Raw genomic sequence first — 17681 nt, 5'->3', positions numbered from 1 at the left:
TACAGTGAAAAGACAGACAATCAACCTAGTCAATGGCTAAGCCATACACTGACAAAACTGTGGAATGGTTCATCTCGTCAAGCATCAAGCAGATAAAGATCAGTCAGAGGTTCAGACAGAATACACATTAATTAGTAAGGAGTTGAGTTTGATGTAGCCTGTTGAAATTAGTAAGAGCTCTCTTGCTTTCAGAAAAGGGCTCATTTGAGTCAAACTATTTCTTTCCAGGCTAAGAGTTACCAGAGAAAATTCTGCACAACAGGAAGTGGAACTAAACAAGTCTGAAGGCTTTGGCAGAAAGCGTCAGGGTTCATTTCAGCAGTTTATCAAACAGAGTAGACTGGTATCCACCTCGAGACAAAACTCTCTTCCCTTTAACGTCGTTTACTTTATGTGGCCTGGGTGACCCGGACACCTCCTCCACCCCGCCCTTTTATTTCCTCCTGCCTGAAGGTGCCGGTGGTTGCCTAGGCTGGGATGCTGGGGCCTCCTTGGCGAGGGCCCTAACAGACAGGGTAAAACTGGGGTTTATCCGACCTTGACGCCGAACTATATGGTTGTACATATTTATTACTCTATTTATTAATTTATTTATTTTACTTGTACATTTCTATCCTACTTATTTTATTTTGTTGGTATGTTTGGTTCTGTTCTCTGTCTCCCCCTTTTAGACTGTGAGCCCACTGTTGGGTAGGGACTGTCTCTATGTGATGCCAATTTGTACTTCCCAGCGCTTAGTACAGTGCTCTGCACATAGTAAGCGCTCAATAAATACGATTGATTGATTGATTGATTGATTGGGCAGGGCCGGGGCCTTCGATGACCGAGCGACTCATCTAGGGGCCCGGCCTGCAGGGCCACGACATCTCCAGGATCCCGCCGCTGCCTCTCCATCCAAACAGCTGCCACCCTGGTGCACACACTTGTCCTGTCTGACTCACTCTCACCTCGCCTGCTCACAGCTTGCCCCTGCAAACCCGACACCTCACCGCTCTCCCCATTTTCAAAGCCCTACTGGGACCCCACCTGCTTTAAAAGGCCTTCCCTGATTAATTTCTTATTTCCTTACCTTACGTTCCCACAACTGCCACGTCAGTGCCACATAAGCATTTAAGTTTTCGCCACCTCCCATAGCACTTATTCATTCATCCATTCAATTGTATTTATCAAGCGCTTACTGTGTGCAGAGCGCTGCACTAAGCACTTGGACAGTACAATTCAGCAACAGAGACAATCCCTACCCACCAACAGGCTCACAGTCTATAAGGGGGGGGAGACAGACAACAAAACTAAACAAGCAGACAGGCATTAATAGCATCAAAATAAATAAATAGATTTATAGATATATACCCATCATTAATAAAATAAATAGAATAATATGTACAAACACTTGGGTACATATCTTACCAACCCTATTATTTAAGCACTAACTCATGCACATTTCCTCTTAAACCTTCTTCCTCTTAGCTGTACTATATTTTAGTGCTCGTCTTCCCCACTAGATTGCAAATTCTACCTTTCTCTCCCAAGCGCTTAGTCCAGTGCTCCTCACACAGTATGCACTCCATCGACACTCCTGCGAGTCCGGCTCTGGCAGCAGCCCCCACTCCTTCGTGAAGGGGAATACACATTTCCCGACACTTTGCTGCTGGATTCACGGATTTGGGCTCACAGGATTGTCAGACTGCCTGCATTCTTGCCTGGTTCTAAGCTCTGATTAGTCTTGTCAGCCAACACGTCACACACCAAGAAGTGTGGGCTCTTTCTAGGCGATCACATTTATTGAGTCCTTCCAGTGTGCAGAGCACTGTACTAAGCGCTTGGGAGAGTACAATACATCAGTATAATAGACACATTCTCTGCCCACAATGAACTTAGAGTCTAGAGGGGGAGACGAAGCAACAACATAACGTTCCTCTTCTCCCTTCTGGGTCGCCCTGACTTGCTCCCTTTGTTCATCCTCCCTCCCAGCCCCAGGGCACTTATATCCAGCACTTAGTACAGTGCCTGGCACACAGTAAGCGCTTAACAAAGAACATCATCATCATCATTATTACTATTATTATACCTATCATTTATTTATTCATATTCATGTCTGTCAACCCCTCTAGACTGCAAACTCACTGTGGGCAGGGAATGTATCTGTTTATCGTTATATTGTACTCTCCCGAGTGCTTACTACAGTGCTCTGCACAAAGTAAGCACTCAATAAATACGACTGAATGAATGAATAGTGCTTCCAAACACAAAGTTTCTTACCTAGGATAAGCATGGCTCCAGCTGGTAAGTTGCTTTCTTGCAAAAGCCTCCACACCCAACTCAGGGAGTTCAAATCTCCTTTATATCGATTCTACCACAGGTCATGACAGTAAAATATTTACAGGTCATGGGTTCTAACCCCAGCTCTGCCCCTTATCTGCTGCGTGACCTTGGGAAAGTCGCTTCACTTCTCTGGACCTCGGCTACCTCATCTGTAAAATGGGGATTGAGACTGAGCCCTAAGTGGGAGAGAAACTGGATCCAACCTGATTTGCTGGTAACCATTCCAGGGTACGGCACAGTGCCTGACACATAGGAAGCGCTTACAAATGCCATAATTATAATACTCATTTCTTAGTCTTCTTCCTCACTTTGCAGACCAGCTCCAGCATCCTTAGCTCCTCGTGGGCAGGGAACGCGTCTACCAACTCTGTTGTACTTTCCTCTCCCATCTGCTGGTATAGGGCTCTGCACGTATTAAAGACTCAATAAATCCCATTAATTGATTACTGTTCTCTACATCCCCTGCCAGATTGTAAGCGTCTTGCAGGCAGGGACTGTGTTTGCTAACTCTACAACCCTCTTCCAGTTAGTACAGTGTGCTGCACAGAAGAAGTGCTCAATAAATACTGGAGATTGATGGATAAGGATTCAGAACCAATTAATGAAAATTTGTAGGGCTGGTACATCATCAAAGGCATGAATTTTCTGGCCATTAACTAACTAAATAAATGATAACTGTCATTCTCAGTACTGTGTTTGTTAAACACCTTCTATGTGCCGAGCCCTATACTAACCCCTGAGGTAAATACGACAAAATCAGACACAGTCCCTGTGTTGTATAGGGCTCACAGTCTAATTAAATGGGGGAGAAGGATTTAGTCCCCATTTTACAGAGAAGTTATGGGACTTGCCCAGCATCACTCAGCAGACAAATGGCAGAGTCAGAATTAGAGCCCAAGTGCCCTGACTTCCAGGACCATGCTAGTTCCACTAAAGACACACTGTTTTTAATTTCTCTGAAGAATAAGGAAAAACAATTCAAACTCGAGGACTGAACAAATGGGTTTGCTTATTTCCACAATATTTTAATCCTCAACCTCTGACTTTACACATTGAAAATACCACCTAAACCAAAAATTAGTAAGCATGTTTTATTACAATTTGTTTGGAATCAAAAGTGTTCTTCAAATTTAAAAATTCTTCCATTTCTCTTCTTTGCAACAGGGATGAGATTGACAATACTCAAAACTATTCTACCTGCCCAATAAACAAAGTATGGACAGCAATTCACCAAATCTCCCCTCTGATTTTTTCAACCAGTACGCTCCCGAAAATAGCCATGTCAACATCTCTAGACTGTAAGCTCATTGCGGGCAGGGAATGTGTCTGTTTATTGTTATATTGTACTCTCCCAAGTGCTTAATAAAGTGTTCTGCATACAGTAGGTACTCAATAAAATAAGATTAAATGAACATCTTAAAGTCCATAGAGTAAAATTCTGCCCTACAGCACGCTTGCCTGTTGTTTGAAAGGGAGGTTCAATTTGCCGCTTCCAAAATAATCAAATAGTTCAATTTGCCGTAGCCAAAATAATCAAATAATTCAATTTGCTGCATCCAAAATAATCAAATAATTCAATTCACCTCACGAAATAAATTTTGTAAGAAACTCAATCTCTCTCTCTCTATCTCTCTCTTTCTCTCTCTCGCTCTCATCCCCAGGTGACAGGAGAAGCAGAGTGGCTTAGTGAAAAGAGCACGGGCTGGGGAGGAGGAGGTCATGGGTTCTAATCCCGGCTCTCCCATTTGTCAGCTGTGTGACTTTGGGCACCTAACTTCTCTGTGCCTCTGTTACCTCATCTGTAAAATGGGGATGAAGACTGTGAGCCCCACTTGGGGCACCCTGATTACCTTGTATCTACTCCAGCGCTTAGAACAGTCCTTGGCACATAGTAAGTGCTTAAATACCGTCAATATTATTATTATTATTACTGTTCTTTAGATGGGGATTTAAGGAATGTTCTACCAACAAGGTGCGTCAGTGTGATGCAGTGGTGGAAGAAAGAGTCTCACACAGGCACTCAGCATCGGGAACAGCATTAGCACTACAACGAAACCTCTGCTGAACATGACATTACAAACGTAACCCCATTTTATAGGACAATTGACTAGATGCTTCTTTAGAATTACACCACCATAATGCTATCTCTATTACGACACCTGTCACTGTGTGGATCTCACAGTTTGAGGAGAGTCTTGAGGAATTATTTTAACCCCTGGCTTGACCATTAAATCTGCTAAAATTATACTTTGTTAAACACAGTCAGACTTTGCAGACTTCGCAAGGAAACGCTTATTGATTCATTTCCAATCTAGATAGAGAATTTGCTATTTGAACTGTTGAGATCTCTGACTGCCAGAGACAATGTAGTAGTCACCAGTCAGGCAAAAAAGCCTTCCAGGAGGGAATAAGGTACCCGGGGATGTGGACATTTTATAACCTATTTACCAGAGCTCACGAAGTAAACTAGTAACTGAACCGAGAAGGGAGGTATGGTGTCTGTCTGTTGAAATGTTGGGCTACCTCTGAGTACAAAGAACCATTCATTCACTCATTCAATCGTATTTATTGAGCACTTACTGTGCGTAGAGCACTGTACTAAGCGCTTGGGAAGTACAAGTCGGTAACATATAGAGACGGTCCCTACCCAAATACGGGCTCACAGTCTAGAAGGGGGAGACAGACAACGAAACAAAACAAGTAGGTGTCAAAACCGTCCGAATAAATAGGATTATAGGGATATGTACTTCATTAATAAAATCAATAGAGTAGTAAATACGTACAAGTAAAATATAGAGAGTAATAAATATGTACAAATATATACTAGTAAACGGCAAGTGATACTGAAGCGGAGAAAAGCTGTTCTTTCATTTGTCACAAGGCACTATTCTGACAACAGGAAGACAGAAGACAATACTATAACCATTATGGCTTTTGCTAAGCGCTTACTATGGGCCGAACACTGTGCTAAGCTCTGGGGTAGATACAAAATGATAATAATAATAATAATGGTATTTGTTAAGCACTTACTAAGTGCCAAGCACTCAGACACTGTCCCTATCCCACACAAGGCTCACCTTGTAAAGGGAGTGGGAGAATAGGTGTTTAATCCCCATTTTAAAGATGAGGAACCTGAGGCACAGAAGTCAAGTGACTTGCCTGAGGCAAGCAAGTGGCAGAGCCAGGATTAGAATCCAAGTCTCTTAATAAATATTAAATACGTTCAAAAAGACAGAATACCAGGGTGAAAGTTATGGAACAAAAAAATAAGACTGCTTATCATTTTCTTTCCTGCTTGAGTATATAGTCGCAACCTGGAAAACACGAGAGTGGCAAGAAAATCAATGATAAAAAAATCCTCAAGTTCTTAGCTAGCTAATGGAAGGCCAAATCAAAAGTGACAAAAATTAGGTTATCATAAGGTAGACAAAGTAGTAGCAGTTGATGTTGAACTGAAAAGGAATCAAAATTATAATCTTCACTCTGCTGTTTGGATCACTGCAAGAAAGGTTAATAAAACTTCCTGGGATTAAAACAACAACAACAACAAAAAAAAAACCCTACTGTTAGGGGCAAAGTAAGTTCTAGAGTTCAGAAGTCATGGACCCAATCCCTGTCCCATGTGGGGCTCACAGCCTCAATCCCCATTTTACAGACGAGGGAACTGAGGCCCGGAGAATAACGTGAGCCCGCTGTTGGGTAGGGACCGTCTCTATCTGTGGCCAACTTGTACTTCCCAAGCGCTTAGTACAGTGCTCTGCACACAGTAAGCGCTCAATAAATACGATTGAATGAATGAATGAATACAAGCCAATGGGGTTGGACCCAATCCCTGTCCTACGTGGGGCTCACAGCCTCAATCTCCACTTTACAGACGAGGGAACTGAGGCCCGGAGAATAATGTGAGCCCGCTGTTGGGTAGGGACCGTCTCTATCTGTGGCCAACTTGTACTTCCCAAGTGCTTAGTACAGTGCTCTGCACACAGTAAGCGCTCAATAAATACGATTGAATGAATGAATTCAGAAAGGTTGTTCACAAGAAGCAGCGAGGCCTAGTGGATACAGCCTGGGTGCCAGCAGGACCGGGGGTTTAATCCCGACTTTGCCGCTTGTTGGCTGTGTGACCTTGGGCACGTCACTCCACTTCCTTGGGCCTCAGTTCCCTCAACTGTAAAATGGGGATGAAGACCATGTGGGACAGGGATCTACCCCAGCGTTCAGAACAGTGCCTGTCCTTACCAAAACCCTCAGCAGGGATCCCATGTCTTGGGCAGGGACTGTGTCTGCCAACCCTACTGTATTGTATTCTCCTTCACTCATTCATTCATTCAATCAATCAATTGTGTTTGTTAAGTACTTACTGTGTGCAGAGCACTGTACTAAGCGCTTGGGAAAGTACAATACAACAAGAAAGACTGACAATCCCTGCCCACAATGAGCTCATAGTCTAGATGGAGGGGGGAGACATCAATACAAATAAACATGCTCAGCACACGGTAAACGCTCAATGAATATGATTAACTGATAAACAAAAAGTGATATGAGGATTAAAATTGGGCAAGAAAAAACAAACACACAACTCGTTTGAAAAGAAGAGAGGAGGGAAAGGGTCTGGGGAGAGCTGGCGCCTACAGATTTAACTCACTGAAGGCTTGTAGAGACTAGGAAGCATTTAGTAATAATAATAATGACATTTGTTAAGCATTTACTATGTGCCGTGCACTGTACTAAGCGCTGGAGTGGAGACAAGCAAATCGGGTTGGGCACAGTCCCTGTCCCATATGGGGCTCACAGTCTCCAACCCCATTTTCCAGATGAGGTAACTGAGGCCCGGGGCAGCGAAGTGACTTGCCCAAGGTCACCCAGTATACAAGTGGGGGAATCCGGGACTAAAGCCCATGACCACCTGACTTTCAGGCCTGTGCTCTACCCGCTAGGCCATGCTGTCAAGCGCTTAGGACAGTGCTCTGCGCTCGATAAAGATGACTGAATGAACTAGAAATGGGGGGCGGAGGGGGTAGCCCAGTGTGCCCCGTGTATCAGACCCGGGGACCTGGGGGACTGGGCCAGGCCTGGGGGGAGCCGAAAGCAGAGCTCGTGGGGCTGCAGGGAGTTGGAGACCCTGCGGGACACCTGACTGACCGACTGAGTGCTTCCTGTGTGCAGAGCACTGTACTAAGCGCTTGGGAAGTACAAGTATTGAGCCCCCATTGTGGAGTCTTCTAGACTGTGAGCCTGGTGTTGGGTAGGGACCGTCTCTATACGTTGCCAACTTGTACTTCCCAAGCGCTTAGTACAGTGCTCTGCACACAGTAAGCGCTCAATGGGTATGATTGAATGAATGAATGAATGAGATCAGGGAACCAAGGCCCAGGGAAGTGAAGTGACTTGCGCAGGGTCACACAGCAGGTAAGTTTATTTTATTTTGTTAATATTCATTCATTCATTCATTCAATCGTATTTATTGAGCTCTTACTGTGTGCAGAGCACTGTACTAAGCGCTTGGGAAGTCCAACTTGGCAACATCTAGAGACGGTCCCTACCCAACAGCGGGCTCACAGTCTAGAAGGGGGAGACAGACAACAAAACAAAACATATTAACAAAATAAAATAAATAGAATAGATTTGTACAAGTAAAATAAATAGAGTAATAAATATGTACAAACATATATCCAGGTGCTGTGGGGAAGGGAAGGAGGTAAGGCGGGGGGGATGGAGAGGAAGGAGGGGGCTCAGTCTGGGAAGGCCTCCTGAAGGAGGTGAGCTCTCAGTAGGGCTTTGAAGGGAACTTCAGTGACCTCATCTGTAAAATGGGGATGAAGACTGGGAGCCCCACATGGGACAACCTGATCGCCTTGTATCCCCCCACCCAGCGCTTAGAATGGTGCTTTGCACATAGTAAGCGCTTAAGAAGTGCCATCATCATCATTATTATTATTATTATTACAGCGCCTGGCACCCAGTAAGCGCTTGATACTGTAATAAAAAAAATGACAGAGGGCACACAGTGAGCGCTTAATACTATTTTTGTTGTCTGTCTCCCCCTCCTAGACTGTAAACCTGCTATTGGGTAGGGACCGTCTCTATATGTTACCAACTTGTACTTCCCAAGCGCTTAGTACAGTGCTCTGCACACAGTAAGCGCTCAATAAATACGACTGAATGAATGACTGATGGCCATGGGGGCCACCACCGCCCAGCAGTAAGACCTAGTGGCTACAGCCCGAGCCCGGCAGTCAGAAGGTCCTGGTTTCTAATCCCGGATCCGCCACTTGATGATGATGATGATGGCATTTATTAAGCGCTTACTATGTGCAAAGCACTGTTCTAAGCGCTGGGGAGGTTACAAGGTATCAGATTGTCCCGCGGGGAACTCACAGTCTTCATCCCCATTTTACAGATGAGGTAACAGGCCCAGAGAAGTGAAGTGACTTGCCCAAAGTCACACAGCAGACAATTGGCGGAGCCGGGATTTGAACCCGTGACCTTTGACTCCAAAGCCCGGGCTCTTTTCCACTGAGCCACACTGCTTCACTTGTCTGTTGTGTGACCTTGGGCAAAGCCACTTCTCTGGGACTCAGTTCCCTCATCTGGAAAATGGGGATGAAGACTGTGAGCCCCACGTGGGACAACCTGATGACCTTGTATCCACCCCAGCAAAGAAGAATGCTTGGTACACAGTAAGCGCTTTAACCAATACCATCATTATTATTATTATCATCATTATTACTTCATTTCTCTGGGCCTCAGTTCTCTCATCTGTAAAATGGGGATGAAGACCGTGAGCCCTGCATGGGGCAGGGACTGTGTCCAACCTGATCAGCTTGTAATAATAATAATAATATTTGTTAAGCGCTTACTATGTGCCAGCCACTGAACTAAACGCGGGGGTGGACTCAAGCAAATCAGGTTGGACACAGTCCCTGTCCTACATGGGGCTCACAGTCTCAATCCCCATTTTACAGATGAGGGAACTGAGGCATAGAAAAGTGAAGTGACTTGCCCAAGGTCACACAGCAGACGTGGTGGAACTGAGATTAGAACTCATGACCTTCTGACTACACAGCGCTTACAACAGTGGTTTGTACATAGTAAGCGCTTAACAAATGCCATCATTATTATTACCCAGCACTTAGAACGGTGCCTGGCATGTAGTAAGCGCTTAAGAAATGCCATCATTATTAGTGCTTGGCACATAGTATGTGCATAAGAACTACCATCATTACTAGGGCTTGGCACATATAAGTGCTTAAGAAATACCATCATTATTAGTGCTTGGCACATAGTAAGTGCACAATAATAATAATAATAATAATGGCATTTAAGTGCTTACTATGTGCAAAGCACTATACTAAGCGCTGGGAGGGATACAAGGTTGTCCCATGTGGGGCTCACAGTCTTAATCCCCATTTTACAGATGAGGTAACTGAGACTCAGAGAAGTTAAGTGATTTGCCCAAGGTCACACAGCAGACATGTGGCAGAGCCGGGATTAGAACCCATGACCTCTGACTCCCAAGCCCAGGCTCCTTCCACTGAACCATGCTGCTTCTCTAAACTACCATCATTTATAAGAACTACCATCATTACTAGTGCTTGGCACACAGTAAGTACACAAAAAATACCACCACTACCACTGCTTGGCACACAGTAATAATAATATTAATAATGATAGCATTTATTAAGCGCTTACTATGTGCAAAGCACTGTTCTAAGCGCTGGGGAGGTTAACAAGGTGATCAGGTTGTCCCACAGGGGGCTCACAGTCTTCATCCCCATTTTACAGATGAGGGAACTGAGGCCCAGAGAAGTGAAGTGAACTTGCCCGAAGTCACACAGCTGATAAGTGGCTGAGCCGGGATTTGAACCCATGACCTCTGACTCCAAAGCCCGGGCTCTTTCCACTGAGCCACGCTGCTTCTCATACGTGCATAAGAACTACCGTCATTATTAGTCCTCGGCACATAGTAAGTGCATAAGAGCTGCCGTTATTACTAGTGCTTGGCACATAGTGAGCACTTAAGAAATACCATCATTATTAGTGCTCGTTGCTGTGAGCCCATTGTTGGGTAAGGACCGTCTCTATATGTTGCCGACTTGTACTTCCCAAGTGCTTAGTACAGTGCTCTGCACACAGTAAGCGCTCAATAAATACAATTGAATGACTGAATAATTCATAAGTGCATAAGAAGCAGCGTGGCTCAGTGGAAAGAGCATGGGATTTGGAATCAGAGATCATGGGTTCAAATCCTGGCTCCGCCCATTGTCAGCTGTGTGACTTTGGGCAAGGCATTTAACTTCTCTGTGCCTCAGTTCCCCCATCTATAAAATGGGGATTATGACTGAGCCACCCGTGGGACAACTTGATCACCTTGTAACCTCCCCAGAGCTTAGAACAGTGCTTTGCACATAGTAAGCGCTTAATAAATGCCATCATTATTATTATTATCATTATTAGTGCTTGCCACGTAGTAAGCATATAAGAACTACCATCATTATTAGTGCTTGACACATGGTAACCACATAGGAAATACCGTCATTATTAGTGCTTGGCACATAGTATGCACATAAGAAATATCATCACCATCATTATTAGTGCTTGGCACATAGTAAGCGCATAAGAAATACCGTCATTATTAGTGCTTGGCACATAGTAAGCGCATAAGAAATACCTTATTATTAGTGCTTGACACATAGCAAGCGTTTAACAAATACTATTATTATTATTATTATTATTATTATCATTATTGAGAGCAGCAGGCGGCTGCAAGCCCCCCACGGCCCGGTCCTGGAGGTCCCCCTTGCCCCCTGAGGGCTGGAGCCGGGCCTGGGGGGGTGCAGGATCGGTGGGCGGCCGCCCCCTCCGCTTCAGAGAAGCAGCGTGGCTCAGTGGAAAGAGCCCGGGCTTTGGAGTCAGAGGTCATGGGTTCAAATTCCGGCTCCGCCAACTGTCAGCTGTGTGATTTTGGGCAAGTCACTTCACTTCTCTGGGCCTCAGTGACCTCATCTGTAAAATGGGGATTAGGACTGTGAGCCCCCCATGGGACAACCTGATCACCTTGCAACCTCCCCAGCGCTTAGAACAGTGCTTTGCACATAGTAAGCGCTTAATAAATGCCATTATTATTATTATTATTATTACAGTGCCTGGCCCAGAGTTGAGTGCTTAACAAATAGCACGGTGCTGCCGCTGACGGTGACGCTGCCTCCCCAGGCCTGTCCCCGTGCTTACAGCCCGGGCCTAGCAGTCAGAAGGTCATGGGTTCTAATCCCGACTCCACCACTGATCTGCCATGTGGCCTTGGGCAAGTAACTTCACTTCCGTGGCTCCATGGAAAGAGGCCGGGCTTTGGAGTCAGAGGTCATGGGTTCAAATCCCAGCTCCGCCAATTGTCAGCTGTGTGACTTTGGGCAAGTCATTTAACTTCTCTGGGCCTCAGTTCCCTCATCTGTGAAATGGGGATGAAGACTGTGAGCCCCACATGGGACAATCTGATCACCTTGTATCCCCCGGCCAGCGACTGGAACAGTGCTTTGCACATAGTAAGCGCTTAATAAATGCCATCATTATTTTATTACTCATTCATTCATAAAATCGTATTTATTGAGCACTTACTGTGTGCAGAGCATCATCATCATCATCAATCGTATTTATTGAGCGCTTACTGTGTGCAGAGCACTGTACTAAGCACTTGGGAAGTACAAGTTGGCAACATATAGAGACAGTCCCTACCCAATAGTGGGCTCACAGTCTAAAAGTGGGGAGACAGAGAACAAAACCAAACATACTAACAAAATAAAAGAGCACTGTATTAAGCACTTGGAAAGTACAAGTTGGCCACAGATAGAGATGGTCCCTACCCAATAGCGGGCTCACATTATTCTCCAGGCCTCAGTTCCCTCGTTTGTAAAATGGGGATTGAGGCTGTGAGCCCCACGTGGGACAGGGATTGGGTCCAACCCCATTTGCTTGTATTCATTCATTCAATCAATCGAATTTATTGAGCTCCTACTGTGTGCAGAGCACTGTACTAAGCGCTTGGGAAGTACAAGTTGGCCACAGATAGAGATGGTCCCTACTCAACAGCGGGCTCACATTATTCTCCGGGCCTCAGTTCCCTCGTCTGTAAAATGGGGATTGAGGCTGTGAGCCCCACGTGGGACAGGGATTGGGTCCAACCCCATTGGCTTGTACTCATTCATTCATTCCTTCAATCGTATTTATTGAGCACTTACTGTTTGCAGAGCACTGTACTAAACGCTTGGGAAGTACAAACCGGCAACAGATAGAGATGGTCCCTACCCAACAGCGGGCTCACATTATTCTCCGGGCCTCAGACAGGGATTGGGTCCAACCCCATTTGCTTGTATTCATTCATTCATTCATTCGTATTTATTGAGCGCTTACTGTGTGCAGAGCACTGCACTAAGCGCTTAGGAAGTCCAAGTCGGCAACATATAGAGACGGTCCCTACCCAACAGCGGGCTCACATTATTCTCTGGGCCTCAGTTCCCTCACCTGTAAAATGGGATTGAGGCTGTGAGCCCCACGTGGGACAGGGATTGGGCCCAACCCCATTGACTTGTATTCATTCATTCAATTGTATTTAATGAGCGCTTACTGTGTGCAGAGCACTGTACTAAGCGCTTGGGAAGTACAAGTCGGCAACGGATAGAGGCGGTCCCTACCCAACAGCGGGCTCACATTATTCTCTGGGCCTCAGTTCCCTCGTCTGTAAAATGGGGATTGAGGCTGTGCGCCCCACGTGGGACAGGGATTGGGTCCAACCCCATTTGCTTGCATTCATTCATTCATTCAATCGTATTTATTGAGCGCTTACTGTGTGCAGAGCACTGCACTAAGCGCTTGGGAAGTACAAATCGGCAGCAGATAGAGACAGTCCCTACCCAACAGTGGGCTCACATTATTCTCTGGGCCTCAGTTCCCTCGTCTGTAAAATGGGGGTTGAGGCCGTGAGCCCCACGTGGGACAGGGATTGGGTCCAACCCCATTTGCTTGCATTCATTCATTCATTCAATCTTATTTATTGAGCGCTTACTGTGTGCAGAGCACTGCACTAAGCGCTTGGGAAGTACAAATCGGCAGCGGATAGAGACAGTCCCTACCCAACAGCGGGCCCACATTATTCTCCGGGCCTCAGACAGGGATTGGGTCCAACCCCATTTGCTTGTATTCATGCATTCATTAGTATTTCTTGAGCGCTTACTGTGTGCAGAGCACTGTACTAAGCGCTTGGGAAGTACAAACCGGCAACCTTTAGAGATAGTCCCTACCCAACAGCGGGCTCACAGTTTGGAAGGGGGAGACAGACAGCAAAACAAAACATATTAACAAAATAAAATAAATGGAATAAATACGTACAAATAAAATAGAGTGATAAATCATCATCAATCGTCTTTATTGAGCGCTTACTGTGTGCAGAGCACTGCACTAAGCGCTTGGGAAGTACAAACCGGCAACAGATAGAGATGGTCCCTACCCAACAGCGGACTCACAGTCTAGAAGGGGGAGACAGACAGCAAAACAAAACATATTAACAAAATGGAATAAATACGTGCAAATAAAACAGAGTAATAAATGCGTCCGGCAGCGCTTAGTACAGTGCCTGGCACCTAATAAGCGCGTAACAAATGAGCCCACTGTTGGGTAGGGATTGTCTCTATATGTTGCCAACTTGTACTTCCCAAGCGGTTAGTCCAGTGCTCTGCACACAGTGAGCGCTCAATCAATACGATTGATTGATTGATTGAATGAATGAACACATACCATCATTATTATTATTATTATTATTATTGTTATTACCTGTGGCGGGGTCCGAGGAGGAGGATGCGTTGTGGTGAGCGTTGCCGTTGGCCTGTCCCAGGGCCCGGGGTCGGGGCCCGGTCCGGGCCCGGCTGGGGCTGCGGCCGGGCGGGCCGGGCGCTGATTGGCCGCCGCCGGCGGGAGGCCTAGGCTTGGGCCCCTCCGATTGGCCGGCGCGGGCGGGGCGTACGGCGCCTCCGCAGACCCCGCCCCTCCGCCGGCCAATGAGGGAGCGGGGCGGACCGAGGGGGGAGCGGGGCGGACCGAGGAGGGAGCGGAGGGCGGGGCCGGCCCGGACCCCGCCGCCTTGAGGCCCCCTCTCCCCTCAGCTATACATCTAATAAGAATTCATTCATTCAGTCAGTCAGTCAGTCAGTCATTCAATCGTATTGGTTGAGCGCTTACTGTGTGCAGAGCACTGGACTAAGCGCTTGGGAAGTCCAAGTTGGCAACGTATTCATTCATTCATTCAATCGCATTTATTGAGCGCTTACTGTGTGCAGAGCACTGGACTAAGTGCTTGGGAAGTCCAAGTTGGCAACGTATTCATTCATTCATTCAATCGTATTTATTGAGCACTTTCTGTGTGCAGAGCACTGGACTAAGCGCTTGGGAAGTCCAAGTACGCAACACATTCATTCAGTCATTCATTCAATCGTATTTATTGAGCACTTTCTGTGTGCAGAGCACTGGACTAAGCGCTTGGGAAGTCCAAGTTGGCAACATATTCATTCACTCATTCAATTGTATTTATAGAGCGCTTACTGTATACAGAGCACTGGACTAAGCGCTTGGGAAGTCCAAGTTGGCAACATATTCATTCACTCATTCAATCGTATTTATTGAGCGCTTACTGTGTGCACAGCACTGGACTTAGCGCTTGGGAAGTGCAAGTTGACAACGCATTCATTCATTCATTCATTCATTCAATCGTACTTATGGAGCACTTACTGTGTGCAGATCACTGGACTAAGCGCTTGGGAAGTCCAAGTTGGCAACATATTCATTCATTCATTCATTCAATCGTCTTTATTGAGCGCTTACTGTGTGCAGAGCACTGGACTAAGTGCTTGGGAAGTCCAAGTTGGCAACGTATTCATTCTTTCAATCGTCTTTATTGAGCACTTACTGTGCGCAGAGCACTGGACTAAGTGCTTGGGAAGTACAAGTTGGCAACATATTCATTCTTTCAATCGTCTTTATTGAGCACTTACTGTGTGCAGAGAACTGGACTAAGCGCTCGGGAAGTCCAAGTTGGCAACGTATTCATTCATTCATTCAATCGTATTTATTGAGCGCTTACTGTGTGCAGAGCACTGGACTAAGCTCTTGGGAAGTACAAGTTGGCAACATATTCATTCATTCATTCAATCGTATTTATTGAGCACTTACCGTGTGCAGAGCACTGGACTAAGCGCTTGGGAAGTCCAAGTTGGCAACATATTCATTCATTCATTCAATCATCTTTATTGAGCGCTTATTGTGTGCAGAGCACTGGACTAAGCGCTTGGGAAGTACAAGTTGGCAACATATTCATCATTCATTCATTCAATCGTATTTACTGAGCACTTACTGTGTGCAGAGCACTGGACTAAGTGCTTGGGAAGTCCAAGTTGGCAACGTATCCATTCATTCATTCATTCAATCTTATTTATTGAGCGCTTACTGTGTGCAGAGCACTGGACTAAGCTCTTGGGAAGTACAAGTTGGCAACATATTCATTCATTCATTCAATCGTATTTATTGAGCACTTACCGTGTGCAGAGCACTGGACTAAGCGCTTGGGAAGTCCAAGTTGGCAACATATTCATTCATTCATTCAATCATCTTTATTGAGCGCTTATTGTGTGCAGAGCACTGGACTAAGCGCTTGGGAAGTACAAGTTGGCAACATATTCATCATTCATTCATTCAATCGTATTTACTGAGCACTTACTGTGTGCAGAGCACTGGACTAAGTGCTTGGGAAGTCCAAGTTGGCAACGTATCCATTCATTCATTCATTCAATCTTATTTATTGAGCGCTTACTGTGTGCAGAGCACTGGACTAAGCGCTTGGGAAGTCCAAGTTGGCAACATATTCATTCATTCATTCAATCATATTTATTGAGCGCTTACTGTGTGTACAACACTGGACTAAGTGCTTGGGAAGTCCAAGTTGGCAACATATTCATTCAATTGTATTTATTGAGCGCTTACTGTGTGCAGAGCACTGGACTAAGTGCTTGGGAAGTCCAAGTTGGCAACATATAGAGACAGTCCCTACCCAACAGCTGGCTCACAGTCTAGAAGGGGGAGACAGAGAACAAAACCAAACATACTAACAAAATAAAATAAATAGAATAGATATGTACAAGTAAGATAAATAGAGTAATAAATATGTACAAACATATATACATATATACAGGTGCTGTGGGGAAGGGAAGGAGGTAAGATGAGGGGATGGAGAGGGGGGTGAGGGGGAGAGGAAGGAAGGGGCTCGGTCTGGAAAGGCCTCCTTTCTAATAATAATAATAATAATGGCATTTGTTAAGCACTTACTACGTGCAAAGCAGTGTTCTAAGCGCTGGGGGGATACAATGTGATCAAGTTGTCCCACATAGGGCTCACAGTCTTAATCCCCATTGTGATCAAGTTGTCCCACGTAGGGCTCACAGTCTTAATCCCCATTTTTACAGATGAGGTAACTGAGGCTCAGAGAAGTTAAGTGACTTGCCCAAGGTCACACAGCAGACTTGTGGTGGAGCCGGGATTCGAACCCACGACCTCTGACTCCAAAGCCCGGGCTTTTTCCACCGAGCCACGCTGCTTCTGCTTCCAGTGATGCCTATTGAATTGTTTTGTTGTCTGTCTCCCCCCTCTAGACTGTGAGCTCACTGCGGACGGGGATTGTCTCTCTTTATTGCTGTATTGTACTTTTCAAGCGCTTGGTAGCCATCCACCCCCGGCCCACGTCCTCCCCCGGGCCTGGAATGCCCTCCCCCTGCCCATCCGCCAAGCTAGCTCTCTTCCTCCCTTCAAGGCCCTGCTGAGAGCTCACCTCCTCCAGGAGGCCTTCCCAGACTGAGCCCCTTCCTTCCTCTCCCCCTCCTCCCCCTCTCCATCCCCCGCATCTTACCTCCTTCCCTTCCCCGCAGCACCTATATATATATGTATATATGTTTGTACATATTTATTACTCTATTTATTCATTTATTTTACTTGTACCTATCTATTCTATTTATTTGATTTTGTTAGTATGTTTGGTTTTGTTTTCTGTCTCCCCCTTCTAGACTGTGAGCCCACTGTTGGGTAGGGACTGTCTCTCAATGTTGCCAACTTGTACTTCCCAAGCGCTTAGTACAGTGCTCTGCACACAGTAAGCGCTCAATAAATACGATTGATTGATTGATGATGATGATGATGATAGTAAGCGTTCAATAATCTGAATGATTGAATGAACGGTCGAACCACGCGGCCCGCTGGCCTCTAGGGGGCGCTAGAGTCACGAGCTGGGGCTGGACCCGCCAAACTAGGCCAAGGAGCATTTCACTGTG

At 45.8% G+C, this 17681-nt stretch overlaps 1 protein-coding gene across 5 annotated transcripts in view; it reads right to left on the bottom strand.

The window, feature by feature from the left end:
• The window catches only part of TFDP2 (transcription factor Dp-2), a 189095-nt gene extending 174873 nt beyond the window's left edge, over window positions 1-14222 (bottom strand). For 4 of the 5 annotated variants that reach the window (XM_038742897.1, XM_038743019.1, XM_038742989.1 and 1 more), the window contains exon 1: window positions 14146-14222. The gene's annotated coding sequence lies outside the window, so the exon portion shown is untranslated. The remainder of the gene's footprint in view (window positions 1-14145) is intronic. The other variant, XM_038742952.1, reaches the window with a different exon arrangement.
• Between the last annotated feature and the right edge of the window lie 3459 nt (window positions 14223-17681).

Source organism: Tachyglossus aculeatus, chromosome 1 (genome assembly GCF_015852505.1).
Source record: "Tachyglossus aculeatus isolate mTacAcu1 chromosome 1, mTacAcu1.pri, whole genome shotgun sequence".
Lineage (NCBI taxonomy): Eukaryota > Metazoa > Chordata > Mammalia > Monotremata > Tachyglossidae > Tachyglossus > Tachyglossus aculeatus.
The sequence above is the reverse complement of the archived record's forward strand: the minus strand, read 5'-3'. Positions and strand labels throughout refer to the sequence as shown.